This window comes from Chelonoidis abingdonii, chromosome 26, assembly GCF_003597395.2.
Source record: "Chelonoidis abingdonii isolate Lonesome George chromosome 26, CheloAbing_2.0, whole genome shotgun sequence".
In the NCBI taxonomy this organism is placed as follows: domain Eukaryota; kingdom Metazoa; phylum Chordata; order Testudines; family Testudinidae; genus Chelonoidis; species Chelonoidis abingdonii.
The window spans coordinates 18,224,469-18,252,164 of record NC_133794.1 but is presented as its reverse complement, the minus strand read 5'-3'; the positions used below and the strand labels follow the sequence as shown (position 1 = coordinate 18,252,164).

At 44.4% G+C, this 27,696-nt stretch overlaps 1 protein-coding gene across 1 annotated transcript in view; it reads right to left on the bottom strand.

Moving 5' to 3' along the window:
• BRD4 (bromodomain containing 4) overlaps window positions 1-27,696 on the bottom strand; it is a 236,707-nt gene that overhangs the window by 157,662 nt on the left and 51,349 nt on the right. The window contains exon 2 of the mRNA XM_075060969.1: window positions 9,386-9,480. The gene's annotated coding sequence lies outside the window, so the exon portion shown is untranslated. The remainder of the gene's footprint in view (window positions 1-9,385; window positions 9,481-27,696) is intronic.

The following is a 27,696-nucleotide window of genomic DNA, read 5'->3' as shown; positions in this document are numbered from 1 at the left end:
CTTGGAGTGGACCTTCATGAGCACATAAAGGCCCTGCCAACCCACCGCACTTCCAGTTCTTCTTGCCGGATTTGCTCTGATAGAGGGGAAGGCGGAGTGGGATCTGAATGGACATGACAACACATCTCAAAGAAAGGACGTATCACCTTTGTAACTGTGTTCTTCGAGATGTGTTGCTCTATCCATTCAAGTAGTGTCAGCGCGCCGTAGTGCACATTCGTCGAAGAATTTTCCCCTAGACAATACCCGGCGGGTCGGCAGGCGCCCCCTGGTGTGGCGCCTTGCGGACCGCATATATACCCCTGCCGACCCGTTCCGCTCCTCAGAAAAATTCCTTCTTGCGGCTTACTCCGACAGTGGGGAAGGAGGGTGTGAATTTGGATGAGGAACACATCTCGAGACAACAGTTACAAAGGTGAGTAACCGTCTTTTCTTCTTCAGTGCTTGCCATATCATTCCAAGTAGGTGAATCCACGCCTACTAGGCGGTGGGGTCGGAGTTGGAGACTGTCGAATTGCAGAACAGCCAGCCAAGAGCCGCATCATCCCGGGACTGCTTACCAAGGCGTAATGGCAGAAACGTGTGCCTGATGACCACGTGGCTGCACGAATATGTCTTTATGCACACGGCGAGGAAGACCCCCCCCGGCCCCCCCCCCCCCCCCCCCCCCCCCTATCAGGAAGCTTGGCCTCGTGGGATGAGCGTAAATCGTCCTGGAAGTGTGAGCCAAGGCATAGCATGTTATGCGGCGTCACCAGGCATGAGATGTTGTGATGAGGACAGGGTGCCCCTTCATCCTGTCTGCGACGGCAAACAATAGTTGGGAGGGTTCTCGGAAGGGTCGGGTGCCGGTCAACGTAAAACGCCACGCCCGACCAACATCGGTGAATGAAAGCTCTGCTTCTCTGCGAGCGCATGAGTTTTGGATAAAACACGGGAGGAAAATGTCTTGGTTTGCAGGTGAATGGGGCACCACCGTTGGCAGAAACCGGATGCGGACGGTTGTATCTTTTTATGGATATGCGTGTTTGGGGTCCGGCACCAGAGCGCGAAGCTCGGACTCTCCTGGCCGATGTAAGTGGCCACAAGGAAACACCACCTTCACGATAGCGTACAGGAGAGAGCAGTTGCCAAGGGTTCCGAACGGACGGGCCATGATTTCGAGAGAACCAGAATGAGTTCCGGAGGGGGGGACACCGACCTGGGATACAGCAGCTCCAGGCCCTGAGAAACTCGAGACATCGGGTGAGAGAAGCGGGAAGAAGCCCCTCTCCGGAATGGAAGGGTAGGAAATGCAGCTAGGTGAATGCGGAGGGTGATGGAGCCGCAGGCTTGTGTTAAGTGCCATAATATTTCCACGGATCACTTGGATGGGAGCCTGGCCGGTGACATCCTTGTTGACAACACAGCATGGAAAACCTCTTCCATTTTTGCCAGGTAGGTAGCCCTGGTTGCAGGTTTCCTACTTCCAGATCACCTGCTGCACTGCGGGTGGAAAGCGCAGCTCCGCAGAGCTCAGCCCAGAGCCACGCCGTCAAAGGTGGAGGACGGAGGTCGGGATGGAGGAGCCTGCAGTGGTCTTGTGATGATCAAGTCCTGATGACCGGCAGGGGACCGGATGCTATGGACAGGTCCAACAGCGTGGAGTACCAGCTGCGAGCACGCTGGGGCGATGAGAATTAGCCGGCCTTGTCCCTCATGAGCTTTACCAGGACTTTGTGCACCAAGGGGAACGGCGGGAAGGCATATAGAGTGGTTCGACCAGTGGTAGGAGGAAATGCGTCGAGAGAGAGCGCGGCGAGATGCGGAGGACAGAACAGGGGGCCACTTCTGCGTTGGTGCGGAGGCGAAGAGTCGATTCGGGAAATCCCACCGCCGGAAAAGAGGAATGGACTATGTCCGGACGAAGGACCTCGTGGGCTAGAGGAACCTGCTGAGCCGGTTGCCAACACGTCTGGAACTCCTGCCAAGAAAAGAGGCTTCCAATCGATGCCTGGGTTATACAAATCCACAGTGTCTCGCCTCCTGACAAAGAGGAGAGGCGGTCCCCGCCTGCCTTGTATTATTAGTGCATCAAACGTGTGTTGTCCGTGAGCACAAGACAGACGGCTCGCACGGTGAGGAAGAAACCCTGCCAGGCGAGGCGGACGCTCTCAGTCCTGATGTTTATGTGCAGCGACAGTCGCGAGCAGACCTAGAGCCATGTGTCGACGAGACCCATGTGGCTCCCAGTCCAGAGGGATGCGTCGTGTGTTAAGGAAATGACGGCTGTCTGGTGGAATGGTAAACCCGCACACACCAGGGCGGATTTCGCCAGCCATCCGAGGGTGTCGGACGCTCTCTTGAGTGTGACAATGATGTCCATGCTGTCCTGCGTGACCGGTAAACGAAGCTAACATATCCTGCAGTGGGCGCAGGCGAGTTTGGGTTACTTGGTGACAAAGGTACATGCCACATGTGGCCTAGGCTGAGACAGACCTGCCCGAGGTCGGTGGGGAAGCAAACAGGCTGTCTATGATAGTGATAGTGCCTGAAACGCTGGGTGGAGTGAGCTGTCGCGACCGTAGAGCTCCAAGACAGCCGATGATTGTATCCTCTGGATGGTAGAGGATGGACTTGTCGAAATTTATCAGGAGCCTTAGAGATTCGAACAGTTCCTGATAATTGTTATGTGCGCGGCGACCTGAGCTGGGAGGACGCGCGAACCAGCCAGTTGTCCAGGTAAGGGAAAACACAAAAAAAAAAAAAAAAACCCCCCCTTATCGCCCTGGCGAGGAGGCACTCGGCCACTTACCCATACCAATTTCGTGAAAGACACGTGGGGCAGAGGACAGGCAAATGGTAGGACCTGAATTGAAAGTGCGTCCCGCACCACAAAGCAGGGAGAAAGCGCCTGGAGGTGGGAGATCGAAAATGAATAGTACAGCGTCCTCATGTCGAGCATGCTGCAGTCTGCTATGCCGGGATCCAGGAAGGGATAGATAGCCCCAGGACATCAATGCGGAATCTTAACGTCACTTTTCGAAGCGTGAGTCCGGGTGTCAGTGAGGGAGACCTCCTTGCGACTGGATATTAAATATATAGCGGGAGTAAAAACCCTCGGCTCTTGATAGTCGAGATGAGCACTCTTTCTATAGCTTCCGAGTTCGAGAATGCGTGAGGACCTCCTGCCAAGGAGATGTCCCGGGAGGCGTCCCGCCTGAAGAGGGATGGGAGCTAGGTGGGAGAGGGTGGAGTGATAACTGGAGAATGGTATAGCCGAACTACATGACGTAGCTCAAAACCGCATCGATCTGAAGTTCGAAGGTCACGCCGCGGAGGAAAGCAGAGAAGGACGTTGGAAAAAAAAAAGGGAGATCCGGGAAAGACTGGTGCTCGCTCTCTAGGCGCACCTTCAAATTGTCTGCTTTCGGTCCCTTTGCGCCGGGTGGCGGTACTCAGATAAAGTTTGCCCCCTGGATACACGACACTGCGTCGATCGGTTCACCTTTGCTCGGGATCCGCTGTGGAAGTGCGGCTTCTGTTGAAGTCTTGGCGGGGGTGTGGGGCATAAGGGCGCTGAAGTTGCTTTCCGAAGGATCTCCGCAGGGTCTGCAGGTGTGAGGCCCAGGGATAGCGTCTATTAGTTTATGCGGTTGATCTTTAAGGAGGTGTGCAAGCTGTGGGCCGTCTTTCCGAGAAGAGGCCGCCCTATCTCAAACAGGGAGGTCTTGTATGGTATGTAAGCCGACAAGCTTCAAGGTAGCCGGATACATTGCAACCAGAAACTCCGTCTCATGATAACTCCCGACGCGATGGTTGTACCGCTGAGTCGCGGCGTCGAGAGCAGCTGTAAGGCTTGTCCTGGAGTCTTTTCCCTCGTTACTAAGAAACTTTTGAACTGGCAGGCGGAGTACATACATAGGATCAGTTCAGTAAACTGTCCATGGTCTGCCCGGTATTAAAATCATAACCAGCTCAGCGTAGTAGCTTGCCTGGTTTGCCCACACGTAACTGGAGACCCACTGCGAGTAAACCTTACGGCCCAGAGTCCATACGTTTAGACCTCCATCGCGAATTTGAGGCGGGGCTGGCCTGGCCATGAACGCTCTCAGCGTCCATCATATTACGGAATTGAGGACGACCAGAGAGATCATGGAGGAGGATCGGGTGGTACCGGTAGTCGTGACCCGCTAAGAGGTACATGTATCTACAAATCTCAAACGCAATTGGCTCATGTGGAGGGATCGATGCCAGGGTGACTGCCAAAGAGAATCTCGCCTGCCTGAATATGGCGTGATGAAGGCAAGGCGACCCTCGTCGGGTATCGGAGAAGAAGTCCACTACAGGATCTCAATTACGAACGATTCCTCTCTGTCTGAGTTAATGCTCAACGCGCCTCTGCAGCAAGCAAATCTTGATAAGCCGAAGGTCAATAGGGGGCGGCCAGAGTGAAGTGACCGCCACTCCTCATCCGGCTGAGGAGAGGAGGAGACACGGTTGGCATCCTCCTCGGCAGGATTTAGGCCAGAGGAGACGTCGATTCGGCGGCGGCCCTCTGGGTCCTAAGTACTCGGCAATAATCAGTTGCGGGAGGAGGAACGCTGATCGGTGGCCTCTGGACCCGACTGAACACCAGATCTACAACGTCGGGAGAGGATCGCTGGTCTTGATGTACGCCCAAGCGTCCAGAAAGGGAACACTGCTGGGGCTTGTTCCGGATCTTGGACCACACCCCAAAAGCGCGTCTGCCGCGAAAGCCGGAAGGTGTCCTGGATGCAAGGGGCAGATAGACCGTATGATGCGTCCAGAGTGACAGTCAGTGCCGGGAACAGTTGCGGCAGTGAATCGACGCGTGCCGAGACAGGACACCATAGCGGGAGCTAACCACCGACCCCGTGCTGTACCGGGAAGCGAGTCCGAGGATCAGTCGCCGACGTATGAGAATGGACTTCGTCGGATCGGTGCCGAGAGATCACTCAGGAGCGGCATCCGCCGATGGACTTCGGATGAACCGGGCCATTCCTCGTATGAATTCGTGACTATAAGGTGATTACCGGAGAAAGACGCATGGACGGTGCTCGCAATGACGGCGGAAGTAGGATCGTGCCGATGCGGCAATCTGACGATGGCGACGAGGCGGTAGCGGGATCGGTGCCGAGATCCTCGATCGGACCGGTGCCTTGTCGGTGCTCCCAGAGATGGAGGTTGGAGCATCGCTGGCTTTCCCAGAGATGGGAAGTGCCCGCACTGGCGGTGCCGAGGCCAGGGAATGCTTCAGTTTACCTATCAGGTGACGAGGCGACAGAAGCGCTCGATTGAGCGTTTCGGAAGTGTTTCGGATCGCGAGCACGACTATCATCGTGCGGAAGGTACCGGCGTAGTCTAAGGACCCGTGAACTCGCCATCTGGACAGGCCGTCCCTTGGCGACGTCAGAGCTCCGAGCGCGCCTGCCATGCCGGAAGTCACACGCATGTGACCAGCTGGAGGGCGATGGCGGTGCCTGCCGGCACAGCTTTCAGGCTCGGACTGCAGTATCCCGGAGCGCGACTTTCGCAGGAACCTTACGCCTTCTTCAGCCTAGCGAAACTGGAGCCACGCTCGCCGGGCTGGACTGCTGAGTATGGGAACTTGTGGTGCGCGGTGCGGTGCGCGTAACCGAGCTCGTCCCCCGGTGCCGAAAAGTGGTCTTCGAGCGGACGAGCGTCGGTTCGGTGCGGAACTAGAGGAGCAGGGCCCCGAAAGGAGCTGTTTATAACGAGATCCCGCTCCTTTTGTCCTCGATTGAAGGACTTGAGATTCGGCACTGTCTCCGGTCAGATGATCCCCGGCACTTCAGCACGATCGGGGGCGCCCTGGCATTCGGACCGACGACGGCCGAGCACTCGCTCTGGAAAGCCGAGGAGAGCAGGAGGAGCCGGGTCCGCGGACGGCGAGGAGAGATAATACCACAGCCCACAACTATATTCGCAACTAGGCTGTTAACAATAACTTATAACATATAAAACACTAAAGCCAACACTAACAACTAAACATGTAGAATGGTGCCAAATGTTAGGATGTGGAGTCCAGCAAGCACACTCACGCGGCAACAACACAACCTGGCGTAGACAGAGGACTGAGGAGCGGGACGGTCGCAGGTATATATGCGTGCCGCGGAAGGGCAGGCCGCCACGCCAGGGGGCGCCATGCGACCGCGCCGGGTCAGTGCCTGTAGGAGGAAAATTCTGCCGACAACGCCACTGCACGCGGACGCGCCCTACACACACTTGGAATGGATATGACAGCACTCGAACAGAAGTACAACAGTCTACGAGAGGTCACAGGTAATTTTTCCTTCGAGTCTGCTCATGTCCAATTTCAAAGTAGTGTGACTCCCGAGCCTTACCTAGGAGGCAGAGTTCATGGAACCATCGGATTGAAGCACTGGCATGCTGGGTAATAGCATAATGAGAAGAAGAAATGTGGACCGAGAATCACATCGCCACTTTACAGATCTGGATTGGGACCTGATCCAGGAATGCGGCCAAGGAGGCCTGTGCTCTTGTAGAATGTGCCATTAGCACGAGGGCAGGTATCTTTGCCAAATCATAACATGCTCAGATGGGGGCCATGGTGATAGCCTTTGAGAGGACACCAGGAAGCCCTTCATCCCGTCCACTACCACAACAAACAACTGGTTTGATTTATGAAACTGCATCATTTACTTGATAGAAAAGGCCAATGTCCACTGAACATCCACAGAGTGGAGCCTCTGCTCCTGGCTGTTAGCGTGAAGATTAGGGGAAAAGACTTGATTGGCATGAAATTAAGAGACAACATTAGGGAGAAAGGCTGAGTGCAGCCGAAGCTGCACTTTGTCTTTGTAAACGATGGTATAAGGAGGGTCAGATGTGAGGGCCTTGAGTCACACACACTTCTAGCTGAAGTTACTGTGACCAGGAAAGCCACCTTCCATTACAGATAGAGTAATGAACATGTTGCTAAGGGCTCAAATGGAGGCCCCATCGGCCTCAAAAGCACCAGATTAAAGGTCCCATGCCCGGATCGGTTGCCGAACTTGCGGGTATAACCTGTTCAGTGCTTTAAGAAAATGACCCCACCATTAGGTTAGTGAAGACCAAGCACTCTGCAACTCCTGGATGGAATGCCAAAATGGCGATCAAGTGAACCTTTATCGACGAGATCAACAAGCCCTGCTGCTTTAAATGTGGCAGACAATCCAAGATAAAGGATACTGATGATTGCACTAGAGAGGTACGACTGTGAACACCAGATCAACAATCTCTTCCACTTGGCCAAGTAGGTCACCCTGGTGGATGGTTTCCTACTGCCAAGGAGAACCTCCCTAACAGAATCTGAGCATGTGAGCTCTACCGGGTTTAACGATGCAGCTTCCAAACCGTGAGATGGAGAGACTCAAGATTGGGATGCTGGAGCTGGCCGTGGTGCTGGGTTATCACATCCAGAACTCAAAAGTGGGGTGACTGGGGTGTCCAATGACAGCTCCACAAGCATGCTGTACCAGCGCTGGTGGGGCCAGGTTGGCACTATCAGTATCACTGAAGCTCCTTCCCTTTTGCAGATGACACTAAACTGGGAGGAGTGGTAGATACGCTGGACGGTAGGGATAGGATACAGAGGGATTTGGACAAATTATAGGATTGGGCCAAAAGAAACCTGATGAGGTTCAATAAGGACAAGTGCAGAGTCCTGCACTTAGGACGGAAGAATCCCATGCTCTGCTACAGACTAGGGACTGAATGGCTAGGCAGCAGGTTTGCAGAAAATGACCTAGGGGTTACAGTGGACGAAAAGCTGGATAGGAGTAAACAGTGTGCCCTTGTTGCCAAGAAGGCTAAAGGCATTTTGGGCTGTGTAAGTAAGGGCGCTGCCAGCAGATTGAGGAATATGATCACTTCCCTCTGTTCAACATTAGTGAGGCCTCATCTGGAGTACTGTGTCCAGTTTTGGGCCCCACACTACAAGGAGGATGTGGAAAAATCGGAAGGAGGCAAGCGGAGGGAAACAAAAATGATTAAGGGGCTGGAGCACAGGACTTATGAGGAGAGGCTGAGGGAACTGGGATTGTTTAGTCTGCAGAAGAGAAAAATGAGGGGGGATTTGATAGCTGCTTTTAACTACCTGAAAGGGGGTTCCAAAGAGGATGGATCCAGACTGTTCTCAGTGGTAGCAGATGACAGAACAAGGAGTAATGGCCTCAAGTTGCAGTGGAGGAGGTTTAGGTTGGATAATAGGAAAAACTTTTTCACTAGGAGGGTGGTGAAGTACTGGAATGGGTTACCTAGAGAGGTAGTAGAATCTCCTTCCTTAGAGGTTTTTACAGTCAGGCTTGACAAAGCCCTGGCTGGGATAATTTAGTTGGGAATTGGTCCTGCTTTGAGCAGGGAGTTGGACTAGATGACCTCCTGAGGTTCCTTCCAACTCTGATATTCTATGACTCCCCAGGCACCTTAAGCAGGACGTGTGCGGGTCGCCCTTTGACATCAGCTTTTGATAGACTCCATATAGCTTAAACCCCTGGGACCGAGGCATGCACTAGCCCCGGGTAGGGGAAGGGAATCCCAACTAACAAGAGGAGGGGGTTCAAATACGACACTACACTAAAATTTATTAACTAACTACTGAAACTATTTACAGGTAGGAACTATGAGTACACTAGGGGATCATTCGAAAACAAGAGAAAAGAGAACACTCCAATAACTGTCACTGTCAGTAAGAAGGAGAGGCAGTGGGTCAGCAGGGCCCTATATGCGACGCCATGAAGGTGTGACTCCAGGGGGAGCCTGAGCTGACCCAATGGGTACCAACAGGGGAAAAACCTTCCAGCGACTGTGCACATGGTGCGCACACATCTAACTGGAATCAACATGAGCAAGCACTCGAAGAACACAAGGTTACTAAGGCCATGTCTACGCTACAGGTATTACAGCGGCACAGCACCATGCGCTGCAGTATCATAGTATGTCCCACAACAAAAGAAGGGTTTTTTCCCATTGATGCAGGCAATCCACTTCCCCAAGCAGCAATAGCTTGGTCAACTGAAGAATTCTTCCACAGGTTAATTTTTCACACCCCTGAGTACTGTAAGTATGTTGACTTAACTATTAAGTGTAAACCAGCCCTGAGAGGATATGACAAGCTCAGATTTATACACAACTGCATTAAAAGAAGATTGTTATAATTGGTTTAATTTCCCATCACTACCATGAAAAAAAGTCTGCTATGCCATAACCTCAAGGTATGAGTCAAGACCTTCCATAAAGTCCTGCAGACATGCTGTATGCCCTAAACACAACTGAAAAAAAATCCAGTCTGAAAATCATGTCATCCTGAATATTATGGCCTGGCTCACAAGGAAGTAACATGTATGATGATAGTTACCTTGAAGCAGAGATGACCCTTATGTGTTCTGTTTTTCTTCACAGTTGTTACCCTCTCACCTTCATTTCTGCAGCTTTTATCATCGAAAGAAAGATCTGCATGAAAAAAAGGTGTATATTACATTATTATTAGATCTAAAGATCCCAGGACAAATTAAGTTTCTCCATCCCAGGACCTGTACTATGCCTTTTAGAGGTGTATTTAAAACTGTACTCCAAGACACACAAAGTGAACGTAAGAACGGCCATATTGGGTCAGACCAAAGGTCGTCAAGCCCAGTATCCTGTCTTCTGACAATGGCCAATACCAGGTGTCCCAGAGAAAATAAACAGAACAGGTAATCCATTCCCTATTGCTCATTCCCAGCTTCTGGCAAACAGAGGTTAGGGACATCATCCCTGCCCATCCTGGCTAATAGCCATTGATAGACTTATCCTCCATTAATTTATTTAGTTATTTTTTGAAGCCTATTCTCTTTGTAATTTCATGACGAGAGTGAACACAAGTTAGGAATTAAAACAAGTAAAGTCATGTCCTTCATCAGCTAGAAATGGTATTGATATCGACAATAGTGAATCCCAGGTGGAAAAAAGAAATTGCGTAGGCCACTTGCAATACAACTGTCAACAATGAAGGCTATCACAGACCTGGACAGACTTCTTAATTTAATTTTGTGGTCAACTTTTGTCAGACAATGCAATGCAATGCAAAACATTTTTACGAAAAATATATCCTGGAAGACAATTTTATTAAGGGAAGTTATTACTCCATTTTAGAGTCATCGGCCATCCTACTTATGTTTACAACTTGCATATCAATTTCCCCTTCCCAAGGCATACAAAAAATTATTTAAAACACTGCTATTTAACAGATGTCAGAGGAAAGCATAACAGGCATCTACAGCATTGTTCATGGTGCTTTTCAGTTGTCTGATAAAGCAGAGCACAAAATGTATGCTTCCCCAATGAAAAATTGCTTTCTACCAGCAGTTACATGCTCCATTCCAACATATTATGGCATACTTCACCATCTAACTGCTGGATTGGACTATGAATATCCTTTCAGACTCTCTCTTCTAAAAAGTCCATCCTTCATTTGCAACTGAATTCTCAAAGAAAGAAAATCTTGGAAGTTAGAACCAGACCATCTTTAAATAGGAACAAATGGAAATAAGCAGGTTCCAAAGATGCTGGTATGTGATTTTAATTCACATTTCAGTCAAAACTGGGAAGCTGTAGTCACTAGATTAAACTAAGATGAAGCCCCGGCTGGCATGATTTAGTTGGGAATTGGTCCTGCTTTGAGCAGGGGGTTGGACTAGATGACCTCCTGAGCTCCCTTGCAACCCTGATATTCTATGAATCTATCTAGCTCCCTTTTGAACCACGTTATAGTACTGGCTTTCACAATATTGTTTGGCAAGGAGTTCCAGAGGTTGACAACGCGTTGCATGAAAAAATACTTCCTTGTGTTTGTTTTAAACCTGATACCTATTAATTTCATTTGGTGGCCCCTTGTTTTTCTATTATGAGGAGTAAATAACACTTCCTTATTTACTTTCTCTATATCACTCATGATTTTATAGATCTCTATCACATCCCTCTGTAGTCGCCTCTTTTCCAAGCTGAAAAGTCCCAATCTTATTAATCTCTCCTCATAAAGAAGCCATTCTATACCCCTAATCATTTTTGTTGTCCTTTTCTGAACCTTTTCCAATATATCTTTTTGGAAATGGGGCGACCACATCTGCACGCAGTATTCAAGGTGTGGGCATACCATGGATTTACATAGAGATAATATATTTTGTGTCTTATTATTTATCCCTTTCTTGATGATTCTCAACATTCTGTTCTCTTTTGACTACCACTGTACATTCAGAGGATGATTTCAGAATACGCAATGACTCCAAGATCTCTTTTTTGAGTGGTAACAAGTAATTTGGACCCCATCATTGTATATGTAAAGTTAGGATTATGTTTTCCAATGTGCATTACTTTACATTTATCAATATTAAATTTCATCTACCATTTTGTTACACGGTTTTGTGAGATCCTTTCATAGCTCTTCGCAGCGTGCCTGGGACTTAACTATCTTGAGTAGTTTTGTATCATCTGCAAATTTTGCCACCTCACTGTTTATCCCTTTTCCCAGATCGTTTATGAATATGTAAAATAGGACTGGGCCCAGTACAGATCCCTGGGAGACACCACACTATTTATCTCTCTCCATTCTGAAAAACTGACCATTTATTCTTACCCTTTGTTTCCTATCTTTTAACCAGTTACCAATCCATGAGAGAACCTTCCATCTTATCCCATGACTGCTTATTTTGTTAAAGAGCCTTTGGTGACGGACTTTGTCAAAAGCTTTCTGAAAAATCTAAATACGCTATATCCACTGGATCTCCTTTGTCCGGATGCTTGTTGACCCCCTCAAAGAATTCCACTAGATTGGTAGGAACATAATACTTTTATTGGATCTCTTACAGTGTGGATGTTACTGTAACTGGGGTTTGTCAACCTTGGATGGTGTCAGAGTGAATATCCCGCAGCTTGTGTTACGATTCTCTGGCCTCTTCAAGAGCTATATATAGAGAGTCTACCACCCATTTAAAGAGGTCTTAAAACTGCCAAAAATCATCAACTACAGACAGAGGAGGTGGTGTTACCAGCTTATCCAGTGAAAATGACAAGATGGTACTCTGAGGAGTAGCTACTTTATCCACTCAAGTTTCTTGACCTTTGAACATTTCCTCCTGTTGCTGAGGAGAAGCAGCTTGAGTCTCCCTATCACCCCAATACAAGAACGTCAGGGCCCTGGAAAATACTGGCAATATGTTGTCCAGGAAACCCAATATGGCCACCGAGGACCATAGAGTGAATAAAGTGGAATCCACAAGAACAACCATACTGGGTCAGACCAAAGGTCCATCTAGCCCAGTATCCTGTCTTCCAACAGTGGCCAATGCCAGGTACCCCAGATGGAATGAACAAAACAGGTAATCATCAAGTAATCCACCCCGTCGCCCATTCCCAGCTTCTGGCAAACAGACGTCAGAGACAACATCCCTGCCCACCCTGGCTAATAGCCAATGATGGACCTACCCTCCCTGAACTTATCTAGTTATTTTCTGAACCCTGTTATAGTCTTGGCCTTCACAACATCCTCTGGCAAGGAGATCCACAGGTTGACCATGTGCTGTGTGAAGAAGAACTTCCTTTTATTTGTTTTAAACCTGCTTTCTATTAATTTCATTTAGTGACCCCCAGTTCTTGTGTTATGAGAAGTAGTAAATAGTACTTCCTTATTTACTTTCTCCACACTAGTCATGATTTTGTAGATTTCTATAGACCATAGGAAAAAGGGAGTAGAATGCAGGATTGCTCTCAGAAGAAATGAGGAGGAAAGGGGATTCATATATGGGAAAGTAGAAGAATCCTAAATAGAAAATGATAGTACTGAAGGGAGGGCTTCATCATTGTCCTATTCCTCCTGTAATGGAGGAGCTCCAACTGAAAAGGGAGGCAATGGTACCAGGGTTGTATTAGGGTCTGGAGACCAAGACACATACAGTACCTGCCAGCAATGGAGCATCTGGTTCGGCAATCACCAGTAAGTCCTTTTGATACCTGAAGTGTTATTGCAAAAGGTGGAGTTGCGGTATCTACGGACCAATACACTTATCCTTGCAGGGTGGTGCCAATGATGAACACAAATCAGACCTCAAGAATTATAACATTCAAAAACCTGTCGGAGAACACTTCAACATCCCTAGTCACTCAATTACAGATCTAAAAGTCACAATTCAACAAAAAAACTTCAAAACCAGACTCCAACGAGAAACTGCAGAATTGGAATTAATTTGCAAACTGGACCCCATTAAATTAGGCTTGAATAAAGACTGTGTAATGACTCATCCAGTCACCAAGTAAAAACTATTTCCCCACGCTAATTTTTCCCCTACTGTTACTCACACTTTCTTGTCAACTGTTGGAAATGGGCCATCCTATCACTACAAACATTTTTTTTTCTCCTGCTGATAATAGCCCACCTTAATTGATTAGTCTCTTTATAGCTGGTATGGCGACACCCATCCATTTCATGTTCTCTGTGTATGTATAATCTTCCTACTGTATTTTTCACTGCATGGATCCGATGAAGTGGGTTTTAGCCCACAAGAGCTTATGCTCAAATCAATTTGTTAGTCTCTAAGGTGCCACAAGTATTCCTCGTTCTTTGAACCTACTGACTCTCCCCAGTGGTTACCACCTGCCTGAATTACTATCTGAATGACTAAAGACTAAACCACAGAATTATTCTTTCAGTTACCTTTGGTTCTTCTATTGACCATAAAAGCTGCAGAGAAACATTTCACAAAATATTAGAAAGTGCTAAGTTGCAAGAATTCCTCCCATTAATAAGCTTATTCCACGGATTCTATAAATTACATATATTAATATAGCTGCATCTGACGAAGTGGGTATCCACCCACAAAAGCTTATGCTCCAATACGTATGTTAGTCTATAAGGTGCCACAGGACTCTGTCACTTTTTACAAATCCAGACTAACACAGCTATTCCTCTGATATATATATTAATATAGTGCTCACAATCACAATTTACTTAACTGATTAAATGAAATGCTACATCATTCACTCACATTAAGATTACTGTCATATTTCCAGTAACCCATTTGTTTTGTAAAAACAGTTTTTGTTGACTTAACTCAGAGTCAGTGACAGTGATTAAGGCCTTTAATGTACTATATAAGAATTAAGAGGATTCTTTCACATCTGTGGTCCCTGCATGACAAGGGCTTTTATAAGAGGCTGTCTACTGATAGGACTCTGTTACTTGCTTCAAACGGATTCCTTTAAGAGCTATCTAACTTTTCTGGGGTGAGGCACACAGTGGGGGAGGCGTATGCTAAACACAGATTTTTTAAAACAGAAGAAAACAGTCAAAGAAAAACAAATGACCTTGATTTCATGGACAAAATACATTTGTTTCCATTTCATTACCAGTAGTAACATTTCAATTTTTTCCCCTCTTGTTCTCAATCCATCTGTCCCTAAAATATTTTAATATGCCTCTAACACCTATGCAATTTGAAAGACTGGTAGCCATGTTAATACCCGACTAGTTTAAATTCTCAGTCATACTGTGGTATTAGTTTAGGATTTTCCCCATTATTATATTCTGTAACTCTCCATTATTCTGCACTGAACAGTTACTTGAAAAACAAGATACTTCGTTTCATAAGAACAATCCCAGTAGTACTTGGGACACAAATAAGCATCAGCCCAATCATGCTAGGTATTGTACAGTAGTCTCTGCATCAAAGAGTTTATGAACTAATTGAAGAAACGATACAACAGCTGTGGGTATAACAGAAAGGAGAGGGGAAGTCAGATGCAGTGAGTTACAGTGGGCCTGAGTATGTCAGATGTAAAATTGCAATTTAGCAGGAGAATAAATAGCAAGAGCAGATTCTCTCAAAACAGGATCTGTTAATTTTAAGTTTAACATTGTTCGTAACTAATAGGGGAAGGGCGCGCAGGAATTCAGTCCTAATATTTTAAACCCCATGAATAAAATGTATATCAAAGTTAGGGCTTGAGCAGAAATATGGGGCGAAAGAGTTGGCAAAGAATAGGCAAAACCATGCTCAGGTTGGAAAAAAGTGAGCCTCAGTTTTTATTAAGAAAAATGTAAGACTAATCAGATTGTTTCCATGATTTTAAACTTCCAACTGTTTTTAAACAAAACTAATCCTCTGCAATATTTAAAAAATATTTCACACCAAGAATCAGAAAGTAAGGCCAAAGTCTACACTAGAAAAAATTTCAATAGAAAAAGTTTCAATATAGTTGTATTGACAAACCTTCCTAGCATACACATAGCTTATATTGGTAAGAAGTACTTTGCTTTCCATTAGTATAGCTCTTCCCAGTTCCTTGAGCAAAATGAGCTTTACTGGCAAAGGCATTTTTATGTCAGTATAACTGCATGTCCACCAGTACTTACTAGTATAGAGTGTAGAACTTCTCTGAAATATATCCTCTTTAAACTAGTGTAGATCTATTAGAAAACATCCAATCTTGATTTTAAAATTGCCAGTGCGGAGAATCCAGCACAATCCCAAGTAAATTCGTCCAATGATTAACTACACTCATTGTTAAAAATCCACACTTTATCTCCAGTCTGAATATGTCCAGCTTCAGCTTCCAAACAATGGATCTTGTTATACCTTTGTCTGCTAGACTGATAAGTCATTATTAAATATTTGTTCCTCAGACTGATCAAATCACCCCTTAAACCTTTTTGTTAAGCAAACTAGTTTGAGTTCCATGAGTCTCTCACTATAAGGCATTTATTCCAATCCTATAAATCATTCTTGTGGCTCTTCTCTGAACACTCTCCAATCTATCAACATACTTCTTGAAGTGTACCACCAAAACTGGACACAAGATTCCAGCAGCTGTCACAGCAGTGCCAAAAAGGGCAGCGTAATCTCTATCCCTACTCGAGATTCCTGTTTATGCATCCAAAGATTGCTTTAGTCTTACTAGCCATAGCTTCATACTGCAAGCTCATGTTCAACTGATTGAAAAGGACTTGTGTGTCGTGGTAAAGTCATTGCTTTCCAGATTAGAATCTGCAGTCCTGTAAGTATGGCCTACTTTTTTTGTTCCAAGATGTGTACCTTTACATATGGTTGTATTAAAATGCATACTGTTTGAAAGATGTTGCAAAAAACTCATACCCCTTGCTATCATTACTAGATCAACAGAAGTTTCTTATGAAGACCTTGCCTAAGACCACTATGAATAATAATTAAACAGAATTTGGCAGTCTTCATTATTTAACTGCAACAAATGTGAACGATAAATAAAGCGGTATCCTGATTTATTTTAGTTAATTACTAATTTAAAAAACTGTTTAGCAAGGTTTAAGTGGAATATCCTTTGAAGTCAGAAATTAGTGTTACCTTAGCAACTTACGTTAAAGATTTTACACAGGAACCCATTCTTTGGACAACTATAGGCTGCACTGGCAACTTCAATAGGAACCCTGGGGTTAGCTTACAATGAGGCTGATTACAATGTTTATTAATAGGGAGACAAAACAGATTTTAGTTCCCAGCATGTAATGCTCCATGTTTGCTCAAGCTACAGGTGGTCTGCTTGGATCGCATGGTCCAACACAACAGGACCCGTAGTCTCTGCAAGCTACTAAAGATTAAGGCACTAGGCCAAATTAAAGAATTGTGGATCACACCTGACCCAAGAGTGGCTTCATTATGGCTTTCTAGTTTAAATAGTAAAATAGTAGTAATAAAACATAGTAAAATAGCAAAACAACGAATTGAAATTTTAATAACCTCCTTCAGAGCCATATAATGATCTGTATTACACTAATTATATTCTATTTTCCACAGAGAACTCTGATAACCAAACACACCTGAAAAAAGTTCATTTGTCAAGGAAGTGTTTAATGGTGCTAGTATCCTACACAATCTGCTAAATAATGTTTTAAATGTAACTGTTTCTCTCTCTTACAGAACAATTTGTGTCATTCAACTGACTTTATGGAGCTTTCCACCTCCTCCCACATCACTACACAGAGAACAACTGATTGCTTCTCACTATATTCACTGACCCCCCCACTTGGTAAGGCAACTCTCATCTTTTCCATGTGCTAAGATACATATACTGCTTACTGTATTTTTCACTCCATGCATCTGATGAAGTGGGTTTTAGCCCACAAAAGTTTATGCCTAAATAAATGTGTTAGTCTCTAAGGTGCCACAAGGACTTCTCCTTGTTTTTGCTGATATAGACTAACACAGCTACCACTCTGAAAACTAATCAGGTGTAAACACACACAGGACATCACAATCCGAGCAGAAACACTAGCTAGACTATATACATTCCCCAACAAAGAAGGTCTAATTTAACTATTTCCAAGCATAGAACTTCCCACCCAGACATAGATTTATACAGCTTAAGAGTCACCACTGAATTACCTGCAGGTCATGTAGATTAAATCACTCCTTTCTGTTTCATGAGCTCCTTTCTATTCTCCCAGCAAGCTAATCCTGCTACTACACAAAGAACTACAACAAAGGAGCTCTGCATATTATCCTACACTACGATTTGACTCAAATATCAAAGAGTCTAATTTGTTGCCTCAAGGAAACAAATCTCAGGAAAAACTTCTTAACTGTAAAAACAGTAAGACACTGGAACAGACTGCCTTGGGAGGTTGTGGAAGCCTCTTCACTGGAGGTTTTCAAAAGGAAGCTGGAGAGCCATCTGTAATGGTTTAGACACAACAAATCCTGCATCTTGGCAGGGGCTTAGACTTCACTAGATGACCCTTGCAGTCCCTTCTAACCTAAGGCCTTGTCTACACTGGCAAGTTACTTCACAGTAAAGCAGCGTTCTGCAGTGTAACTCCTGAGGTGTACACACTGCCAAGCCACTTCGTGTGCAGAACCTCCTCAGCTGCAGCGTTGCAAAAAGCCCAGCTCCATCTTAAGCCTTAAAGTGTAGAGGCTCCAGCACAGCATTGGCAGCGTAAACACATTACAGTGCAGAAAGCAATCAATTGGCCTCCGGAAGTATCCCACAGTCCCTCAAGTGGCTACTGTGCTCATTGTTCTGAACTCCGCAGCCCTGGAGACACGTGCCCCTCCCCTTTCAAAGCTTCGTTTCTGACAGCCAAAAGCAAACCGTTAATTTGGAATGCTTATGCTGTTGAACACACAGGCAGGCATGAGTGAGAGTGTGCGCTATGCTATGCTAAGAGCTGGGGAGAGAGATGGGGGCTGATTGGGTTTCACCCTTCCTCTGCCTCAGGACTGGTTGCTTCCTGCCGCTGTCTGAATTTACAAGACAAAGTTTGCAGATGATACTAAACTGCTCAAGATAGTTAAGACCAAAGCAGACTGTGAAGAACTTCAAAAAGATCTCACAAAACTAAGTGATTGGGTAACAAAATGGCAAATGAAATTTAAAGTGGATAAATGTAAAGTAATGCACATTGGAAAAAATAGCTCCAACTATACATACAATATGATGGGGGCTAATTTAGCTACAACGATTCAAGAAAAAGTCATCATGGATAGTTCTCTGAAGATGTTCATGCAGTGTGCAGAGGCGGTCAAAAAAACAACCGGTGTTAGGAATCATCAAAAAGGGGAAAAAGAATAAGAAACAGACTATATTATTGTCCTTATATAAATCGATGGTAGACCCACATCTTGAATACTGCGTACAGATGTGGTCTCCTCATCTCAAAAGAGATATACTGGCACTAGAAAAGCTTCAGAGAAGGGCAACTAAAATGATTAGGGGTTTGGAAAAGGTCCAATATGAGGAGAGATTAAAGAGGCTAGGACTTTTCAGCTTGGAAAAGAGGAGACTAAGGGGGGATATGATAGAGGTATATAAAATCATGAGTGGTGTGGAGAAAGTAGATAAGGAAAAATTATTTACTTATTCCCATAATACAAAGACTAGGGGTCACCAAATGAAATTAATAGGCAGGTTTAAAACAAATAAAAGAAAGATCTTCTTCACACAGCGCACAGTCAACTTGTGGAATCCCTTGCCTGAGGAGGTCATGAAGGCTAGGACTATAACAGCGTTTAAAAGAGAAATGGATAAATTCATGGAGGTTGTCTCTATTAATGGCTACTAGCCAGGATTGGTAAGGAATGGTGTCCCTAGCCTCTGTTTGTCAGAGGGTGGAGATGGATGGCAGGAGAGAGATCACTTGATCATAACCTGTTAGGTTCACTCCCTCTGGGGCACCTGGCATTGGCCACTATCGGTACACAGGATACTGGGCTAGATGGACTTTTGGTCTGACCCGGTACGGCCGTTCTTATGTTCTTAGGATACTGACATACACACTGTCCCCCAAAACATACAGTCTGTCTCCCCCTTCCATACATACACACACACAGACCCACACACACACCGTCACACACTCTCCCTCCACCCCACTTCAGTTGAAAAGCAGCTGGCAACGTAGTAGGATGCCCATGGAACAATGGGATTAGGAAACCTGCATCATATGATGCTATGCCTGCCCCATGAGGCACTGCAAACCCATTCCAAAGCATCCTGCAGCCAGTTGCACAGTGGGATAGCTGCCACAATGCACTCTGCCATTGCAAGAGCTACTAATGTGGATGTGCTCTACTGTCACAAGGAACACGCAGCAGCGGGTTAATTCCAGCGCTTTAATAAAGGTGGTATAACTTGTTGTGCAGAAACTTGCCAGCATAGATATAACCTTAGGTAACTTTTAAGAACTCCCTTTGTTTCTTGGAGCAAGAATGGCTATTCACAGCTATACAATTATATGTATTAGACACAATGCACAGCCTCAGAAGTTGTAAGAGTGAATGCACAGAACTTGAAACACAATAGCAGAGTCTGAAAGAAATATTACAACACACTAGTACACCTCTACCCTGATATAATGCTGTCCTTGGGAACCAAAAAATCTTACCGCATTATAGGAAAGCATGTTATAGTGAACTTGCTTTGATCCGCCGGAGTGCGCAGCCCCGCCCCCCTGGAGCGCTGCTTTACCACGTTATATCCGAATTCGTGTTATATCAGGTCGCATTATATCGGGGTAGAAGCATATCAGCCCTTGTTTACACTGGAAAATTAGGTCAGCATAACCATGTCACTCAGGGGTGTGAAAAAAAACTATGTCGCTCAGTGGCGCAGTTAAGTGGACTTAAGTCCCTGTATCAATAGCTTAAGGTTGATGGAAGAATTCTTCGGTCGACTTAGCTACCGCGTCTCAGGGAGATAGATTCCCTACACTGACAGGAGAATCCCTCCCATTGGCATAGGTAGTACCTAGGCTGAAGTGCTGCAGCTCTGACGCTGTAGTATTTTAAGCACAGACAAGCCCTTTATAGGGACATTACCTCCAGCACAGTGATCTACTATCCAACTCCTCACCCTTAAGAGAATTTCCTTCCATGTTTAACATCAAAATGAGAGAATTGAAAGACCTTATTTGGGTTGGTACCTCCTTACATACAAGTGTTTGTGGTTTCCAATTCTTGCTTTAGTTGCATGGAAGATTGTTATAATCACTGCCTTAATTTACAAGGCCAGCTAATCCTGAGTCAGTCAAAACCAATAACAAAAAGCAGACACTGTGTCATAAAATATGCCCATCTTTTGTCTAGAGAACCTTGCTGTCCTAAAAAAAAGTGCTGTACTAGTCTAGAGAATGAAGGCCGCTCTCAGAGCTTGCCTTGTGGTAGTTGGAACAGACACTCCATTTGAGAATGCAATCTGTCCTTTCCAAACTAAACACACCCCTTTCTTTCAGCCTTTGCTCAAATGGCTTACATTTCATCCCTTTGACCATTTGTCACTTGCCTCTGGATCCTTTACAGTTTCGCTACGTCCTTTCTATGCATCGGTGACCAAAATAGGACACAGTACTCCAGCTGAGGCCTAACCAGCGCTGAATAGAGCAGTACTATCAACCCTGTGAGTTGCATGCTAGGTCTCCGTTAATGCAACCTAAAACTATGTTTGCCTTTTTTTTGGGGGAGGGGGGCAGGGGGGAGAAGAGGGAGAGCAACAGCAGCACATTGCTGACTCTTGTTGAGGTTCTGAGCCACCACAACTCCCAGATCGTTCTCAGCAGTGTGGCTGCCAAATTAGTTTTCCTCATTCACGTTTGATTTTTCTTCCTTAAGTGTAGCACCTTACCTCAGTTTTTGCTGAATTTCAGTTTGTCGTCTATAGCCCAGTTCTCTAATTTATCAAGATCCCTCTGAATTTTAGCTCTATTCTCCAAAGTTCTGGCAACTCCCCTTGCACCCCCAAGCTTTGTGTCATCTGCAAACTTGATCAGTATGCTCTCTATACCTATATCCAGGTCATTAATAAAGATGTTAAACAATACCACATCTCAAACAGATCCCTGTGGAATCCCACTTGAGACCTCCTTCCAATCTGACATAATTCCATTAATTCCTTTGTTTGCGGCTGGCTTAACTAATCATGTATCCACTTAATGGTAGTTCTGTCAAGCCCACATTTCTCCAGCTTACTTATCAAAATGTCACGTGGGACTGTCAAAAGCCTTGCTGAAGTCCAGGTATATTATGTCCACTCCGTTCCCCCATCTTCTAAATCAGTTACTCTGTCAAAGGATGAAATCAAGCTGATTTGGCATGATTTGTTCTTGGCAAACACACACTGGGGGCAAGTGATTACCCCTTCATCCCCCAAGTATTCACGAATTGAATCTTTTGTAACATCAGTCTAGTAAACTTCCCAGGCATCAAAGTCAGGCTGACTGGTCTATAGTTCCCTAGCTCTTTCTTTTTCTAATATGGGCAATATGTTAGCCCTTCTACAATCTTTCAGGACCTCTTTCATCATTAGTTTCTAAAAACCGATGAAAATTCACATACAGGTAATTATTTACATGAGATATTATAATTAGTCACTGCAGTTTTCCTTTATAGAGTAGTATTGCAGATTTCCCCACCTGATAAAATTCCTTCAAAGTGAATGGGGGAAGTCAGAATACAAGTTTAGACACTCTAACAGGATACATGGTACGTGTGACAACAGAATAATCCAAACCTAATTCCCAATGACCTGAAAAAAATATTTTAGGCCAAACATTTGCCTTTTCAAATTTAAAGTCTTGGTGATCCACAAAACACCTCCAAGTTCAGACTGGCATTCTACAGAAAGGCTAGTTTATCACTGAGGTGGGCTTATTTCTCCGACTGGCAAACAGCAACTACTGTGCTGTTCCCTATAAGCCCCTCTCTTTTCCTATGTCTCAGTCAGCAAATTCAGAAAGATCATTCTCGGTGGCCGAGGGGACATGAACTGAAACAAAAATTAATATCCTCCAGTATTCCTGACGTAGTCAAGAAGGCAGGGCATGCCAATGATGGCTATATCTAGACAGGCATCACATCTGCCACAATGACTGCTGTCCTAGAATCATAGAATATCAGGCTTGGAAGGAACCTCAGGAGGTCATCTAGTCCAACCCCCTGCTCAAAGCAGGACCAATTCCCAACTAAATCATCCCAGCCAGGGCTTTGTCAAGCCTGACCTTAAAAACCTCTAACGAAGAAGATTCCACCACCTCCCTAGGTAACCCATTCCAGTGCTTCACCACTCTCCGAGTGAAAAAGTTTTTCTTAATATCCAACCTAAACCTCCTCCACTGCAACTTGAGACCATTACCCCTTGTTCTGTCATCAGGTACCACTGAGAACAGTCTAGACCCATCCTCTTTGGAACCCCCTTTCAGGCAGTTGAAAGCAGCGATCAAATCCCCCCTCATTCTTCTCTTCTGCAGACTAAACAATCCCAGTTCCCTCAGCCTCTCCTTTTTCATATAGTCTACTGTATAGCGAGCTTGTACATTAAACACAAAAGAATATTAAAAGGGTAGGGTTGCATAGTCACCCATAATAGTTAAGAAGTGCTACGAAGTTGCTTGTGTAACCTTAATTCAGCCGTCTTGGGCTTATGCATTATGATACAGACTTTAATTACAAGATCACATACTATTTTCCACAGGACCCATACTTCATTGCATAGGATAGATGAGTACACTGAATATGCAGCTAGTCTGCATTTCTTTTTATCTAAGTAATTTAGTTTGCAATCCCAGGGCTTATTTATAGTACACCACCCAAGCCAGGCACTGAATACAGAATTTCCGAAAGGGCTTTATGGCACTTACCACTGTAGCACCTGCCTGTTTCTCAAACACTAATTAATTCATTCACCTTCAAAACATCCCTTTGAGGTGTAATAGTATTATGCCAGTGTTATGGATAGAGAACTGAGGCACGCAGATATAATAGCAACAAAATTATCAAGTGTCCACTACTTATGGCTGTCCAACGAAACACAAGGGGACTTATTTTTCTGAATATTTAGCATTATATAGAACTTCAATATACTGAAAGCACAGTTCTAGTTGACTGCAGTTGCAATTGAGCGTGCTCAGCACTTCAACAAAATCAGGCCTCTGGTGTCTCATGTTGGGCCCCTGGTGAAACGAGGAACACAGCTATTAATGGAGAGAACTTTGGTTTAAGTGCCTTGCCAGCATCATATAGAAATTCTGGCAGAGACAGACAGCGACAGAGTAGTTTTGCAGTGTGACATTCAACTGCCTTAACCACAAGATCATCTTTTTCTTCCTGCAGACCCTTGCTTCATTCATTGCACATCTTCCAGCTTCTAAAACAAATGAGGCAGAGCTTCTACAAACAACCTCATTCACTACATAACCTGATTCATTCCCTAAGCATTGTCTATTCTATGTATTGAACGAGACCATGATCCCATGGAAAAAATGGTATTATTTAATTAAAGATTGTATCATAATATATACACACAGGGGGATCGAATTAAGGTTGAATGGGCAACCTCAATTCTGGCATTTCATAACTTAAGTGCTTTATGTTGCCAACTTAATCTTAACATTTCTATAATTTCCTAGGTTTTATAAAAGCAAACTAAAAAAAATTCCATCATGTGGAACCATAGTGACCCCACAACTCATCAGCAGGCTTGGAACCTTTAGATCCATAGTACGGCTTCTACCACTTAAGCCAATGGAGTATCTGGCACAGAGGCAGAAAAGACAGACTTTGCCAGTGAGTTTTATGGATATTTCCGACACCACAGGAAAGCAAGAACTCAGGAATCCAAATTTCTGTTCTGGGATCTGAATGGCAGTGTGTCTAGTGGTTATAGAACCTACTTGACTCCACCTGTCCCCACCTCAGGTTTCTCCTATCACACTGCTCACCCTCTACCTTCAAATCAGGCTGCTTTCCCTCTTCCTTCTCTGTGCAGCCTGAGCACCAGCAGAGACAGAGCACAGGAGAGAAACTCCCTGCTCTCAGTTCCAAGTGTCTGATGTCAAAACAGTCCCATGTACCCAGGAAGACCAACTGCAGGAAACCTCCTGCTCAGCCCCAGAACAGAGCACGCTCACTGGGGATGGAGTATATTCCATGTACTTGACACAGAGCTCTGCAGCAATGGACTCTACCCACTACAAACAACATTCAGAGATTTTTACTGAAAGCCTGTAACACACCCCTTCTGATCATGTGCAGTTATTTTCAGAGGCTTGTATCCTGGCCAAATTTGGGTGGATTTTCAGTGACACTTCTGACCCTAGTATCTCCTTCACAGAAAATTCAAGTTTCAACTCTGAAGAATGGAGATACTAGAGCTTAACAAAACAGCTGTAAGGTTGGGGAGTTTTTTCCCCAAGCACTAACAAAGCACAGTATTTCTCCCTAACCTCGCTCTCTGAAGCGACAACGGTTTTTACTGAAACTTTCCAAAATGATTCAACCTGAGGCAGAGACCTAGATTCAGTAATTTAAGCCCACACAATGAAAATCTGATGAAGTTATAAGCAACTGAAAATAAGATTTTACAGTGGAAGGTGTCAGACAACCTTAACTATAAGTGGCACTGTCAGCCCTGCTTGTAATCTCGTCCTTTTAGCATCTCATATCTGTGTTTTTCAAAGTTTATAGAACCTTTTCAGGTCACTCATACCACAGTGATGGGCACTGTACAAGAACCTAAAGAGACAGGGATAGACAGAAAACTGATCAGCACACTTTCCATGAAGGCTATGCAGGAGTTAAGGCGGCAGGTGTGCAACAAGTTAATGGCAGAAACCCAAGTATTGTGCAGATGTCAAGATAATGACCAATATTACAGAACAAGAGATGATGAAACAGCAAGGCACAACTTGATGCAATCAAAGGAAGTCTTAGGATCAGCCACTACTGTAAATTAAAAATTAGTTGTGAGAAAGCAGTAAACACAGGCTTTCCAATGGCAGGGTTTAATATCCAGCACCTTATACCTCACATGCCAGAGTGCTGACCCAATAGACTTGTAATAGCTACAATTCTAGCAACTTTTTTAAAGCAACGATTATATATACACACACACACACACAATTAAGGTCTTAAAGCGCAGATTTTTCAACACTAGAGAAAATGTGCAATACTCATCAGAAAATACAGTTAAACTTGTGCAACAGCTTACTGAACTGGTTCTTTCTTCCATGTTTGATGCTCATAGAAGCAAAAGGACTGAAGACACTTCATCCAATTCTGCAAATGATTGGTGTCTGTCAACTAAGCACGCTTCCATCTGAATAACTCCTCAACTGATATGGCCACGTTCCTTTCAGCCACTGCAGTTAAGTTTGGTCTACACTACCAACGTCAATATAACTACATCATTCCGAGGTGTGAAAAATCCATACCTTGACCGCCACAGTAATACTGACCTAATCCCCGGTGTAGACAATGCTATGTCGATGGGTGGACTTCACCCATCAACACAGTTACAGCCTCTCGGAGAGGTGGAGTACCTGTGCAGACAGAGAAGCTCTCCTGTCAGCATTGGTAGTATCTTCACTAAGTGCTACAGCAGCGCCACTGCAGCACTGTAAGTGTACACAAGCCCTATGTAACAATCAAACATTTTAAAATGAGCACATTCTACTCTACCCACAAGCAATGTCTTGGGTCACAACTGTAACTCATTAAAACATCATTAAATCAGAAGACACGCATTAATACATATCCAATACCATCTGTGTTAAATAATTATACTCCACGCATCATGTAGTATGTAAAAATTCCCATTTATGGCAACCAGTATATGTCTATGCTTCAAAGTGTTTCTCACAAACTATTTTCTTTAAGACGCTAGGTATCCCAGCTATTTTCAGAAATTTTCGTTTTATTTTTGTTTCTCTGCCATGCCTCTCTTGCCTTCAAATCATTTGGTTTCCTTTGAATGAGAAGACAAGTTTAGCTCCTAATTCTCTGCTCAGAGTTCAAATTAAAATACAGAATTAAAACAAACACTTTCAACCCAAAAATAAAGCATTTTTTTCTAATAAAATTCTTACTAGGCACCAGGAAGTTCTGCCCCCCATTTTTTCTGAATGGGACTATTTGCTTTCTGGATTAAGATAGGAAATGCCTTCATTTCAGGGGTGCCTCTCAACTCTCAGGGGAATGACAGTGGTTGTACTATCAAGTTAAAGCACTAGAAGAGTCTGACCACTTAGATTCTGCAAAAATCACTCAAGCAATTATCCAAGCCCACCTGAGAAATATTTGGTTTTAGGTTTTTAAGATTATAAAGCTGGATTTTCAAAGGCTCAGCACTCAATGGATTCCATTTAAACACTGCATTTTTGAAAAAGCAGCAACTTCATTTTAGGTGCCTAAAAGAAAGAATTATGTTCTGAAAATCTGATTCCAATTATGTATGCTTACAACTTTTGAAAATCTGGCCCTCAAGGCCCCAATCCATTGAGGTAATGCTTAAATCCCACTGAAGACAAAACGGACTTCAGCACATGCATGCTATGTGGAAACAGGGCTAGATGCTTGTAGCTGCCTGATATGGACAATCCTGGAGGCTGATATCCTTTAACTACCAAACAGATACAGCAGGTGTAGCAGTACTGTTAACTTTCCCAGTCTAGTTTACTAATGTGCCTCAATCAGAGGGATGATCTCTAAATGAGGGGAATTTAATATTAATCCTTCAATTATTAGCTTCTCTGAGACAACTATATATTAGGGAAGTAGGAATGTTAAAATATATGTTAAATGGAATTATGCCATGTCAGAGTGGATAAAAATGATTTTAAAAGCCCTATTTTTTTATTTAAATCAATTTTTTTAATAAAATGCTTTTTGAGGAAAAACCTATCTAAAGACAATTTTAATTAAGAAACATTATAGCGCAAAGATATCTCCATCATGGAACAGGGATTATAAATTCTAATTCTATAGTATGAAACAATATATTCATGTAATGTTTAAGAAAAGTTTTGTAAATGAGTTCCAATAGTTTATGGTTTAGAGACACAATCTTATGGGATTCCAGGGGCTTCGGTATAGATTATTTAGGTTCATCTTTCTAGCTACTCAATGGGACTCCATGTCAGTCTAGAAGATACCATCAGAGAGGCTTAGTTTTGCAGTTCTCAAACTGTGGATTTGTCTCGCCACAGATAACATGCTTGTTAACAGCAAAAATGTTTTAAAATAAATAATATATAGAGGTGAGAAATAACAGATCTCAACTCTATTGTCCATCTGCAAATTTGCATACAGAGAGTCAATCACTTACCTCTCCCTAAAAGTGCAAAGTTTCAAAAAGTTCAGTGAATAAGATTGTTGGGGGCGGACTAGATCCGGACAAGGA